Source organism: Capsicum annuum, unplaced genomic scaffold (assembly GCF_002878395.1).
Source record: "Capsicum annuum cultivar UCD-10X-F1 unplaced genomic scaffold, UCD10Xv1.1 ctg72712, whole genome shotgun sequence".
Classification (NCBI taxonomy): Eukaryota; Viridiplantae; Streptophyta; class Magnoliopsida; order Solanales; family Solanaceae; genus Capsicum; species Capsicum annuum.
Genome location: NW_025882659.1, coordinates 5163 through 7388, shown reverse-complemented (window position 1 = coordinate 7388; position 2226 = coordinate 5163). Strand labels below are relative to the sequence as shown.

Below are 2226 nucleotides of genomic sequence, written 5' to 3'. Positions count from 1 at the left end.
TCGTGGGGTAATTGCAATTTAGGTTTGCTCGAAGTCGATTTCCTGTGCTGCATACCTAATTCCCAGGTATTATCAAGTTTTATGGATCGACTTTCGCCCCTTGCATTTTATGTGCAGGCTAAATAGAAAGGCCACCCTAGTGTCCCATGCCCTCCTCGCTTCGTTGTGCGGTCCTGTTCCATAAGCGGCGGTCAGGATTCTTGGATGCGGTAGACGCAGTAGACATGGGGTCTTTATAGACTCCTATCTGCCCTGTACGATGCTCCTTGCAAACGACGATCGCGCTCCCCTTGAATTCGTCTGTGCCCTCATGGGCAGGCTGGGCTCAAGCAACACCGGCGTCGATGAGGAATACTACCTGGTTGATCCTGCCAGTAGTCATATGCTTGTCTCAAAGATTAAGCCATGCATGTATAAGTATGAAAAAATTTAGACTGTGAAACTGCGAATGGCTCATTAAATCAGTTATAGTTTGTTTGATGGTATCCCTACTCGGATAACCGTGGTAATTCTATAGCTAATACGTGCAACAAACCCTGACTTTTGGAAGGGATGCATTTATTAGATAAAAGGTCGACGCGGGCTCTGCCCGTTGCTGTAATGATTCATGATAACTCAATGAATCGCACGGCCATCATGTCAGTGATGCATCATTCAAATTTCTGTCCTATTAAGTTTTGATGGTAGGATAGTGGCCTACCATGGAGGTGATAGGTGACATAGAATTAGGGTTTGATTTTAGATAGAGAGCCTGAGAAATGGCTACCACATCCAAGGAAGGCAGCAGACACGTAAATTATCCAATCCTGACATGGGGAGGTAGTGACAATAAATAATAATACCGGGCTCAATGAGTCTGGTAATTGGAATGAGTACAATCTAAATCCCTTAACGAGGATCCACTGGAGGGAGAGTCTGGTGACGACAACCGTGGTAATTCCAACACCAATAGCATATATTTAAGTTGTTGTTGTTAAAAAGATCGAAGTTTGACTTTGGGATTAGCCAGCCGGTCCGCCTATGGTGTGCATTGGTCGTCTCGTCCCTTCTGGTGGCGATGCGCTCCTGGCCTTAACTAGACGGGTTGTGCCTCTGGCACTATTACTTTGATGAAATTAGAGTGCTCAAAGCTTTTACGTTCCGGGGGGAGTATGGTCGCAAAGCTGAAACTTAAAGGAATTGATGGAAGGGCACCACCAGGAGTGGATCTTGCGGCTTAATTTGACTCAACACGGGGAAACATACCAGGTCCAAACATAGTAAGGATTAACAGACTGTGGGCTCTTTCTTCATTCTATGGGTGGTGGTGTATTGCCATTCTTAGTTGGTGGAGCGATTTGTCTGGTTAATTTCGTTAACGAATGAGACCTCAGTCTGCAAACTAGCTATGCTGAGGTATCCCTTCGCGTCTAGCTTCTTAGAGGGACTATGGCCTTTTAAGCCATAGAAGTTTGAGGCAGTAAAAGGTCTGTGATGCCCTTAGATATTTTGGGCCGCACGCACGCCACACTGATGTATTCAATGAGTTTATAGCCTTGGCCGACAGCCCCGGGTAATCTTTGAAATTTCGTCGTGATAGGGATAGATCATTACAATTGTTGGTCTTCAATGAGGAATTCCTAGTAAGCGCGAGTCATCAGCTCGCGTTGACTACGTCCCTGCCCTTTGTACACACCACTCGTTGCTCCTACCCATTGAATGATCCGGTGAAATGTTTGGATCGTGGCTACATGGGTAGTTTGCTACCCGCGACATCGTGAGAAGTCCATTGAACCTTATCATTTTGAGGAAGTAGAATTCGTAACAAGGTTTCTGTAGGTGAACCTGCGGAAGGATCATTGTCAAAACCTGCACAGTAGAACGACCCATGAACATTTTTAACAACTGGGAAGTCCGCGTGGGCGGGGTGCTACGGCACTCCGTACAAGTGCCTCCCCCTCGTACCCAGCACGTAAAGTGCCAAGGAATACTTAAATCAATAACCTGCACCTCGCGCCTCATCGCGACGTGCGTTGTGAGGACCTATGCTTTTTTTGTAAATAAAAATGACTCATGGCAATAGATATCTCCGCTCTTGCATCGATGAAGAACGTAGCAAAATACAATACTTGGTGTGAATTGCAGAATCTCGTGAACCATAGAGTATTTGAATCCAAGTTGCGCCCGAAGCTATTAGGCCGAGGGTAAGTTTTCCTGGGCGTCATGCATCGCGTCGCCCCCTCGCAT

At 46.3% G+C, this 2226-nt stretch overlaps 1 non-coding gene across 1 annotated transcript; it reads left to right on the top strand.

Moving 5' to 3' along the window:
* Positions 1 to 2047: 2047 nt before the first annotated feature.
* Positions 2048 to 2203, top strand: LOC124894281. The gene has a single exon (XR_007051118.1). It is a non-coding gene; the product is annotated as a 5.8S ribosomal RNA (ribosomal RNA).
* Positions 2204 to 2226: the final 23 nt, after the last annotated feature.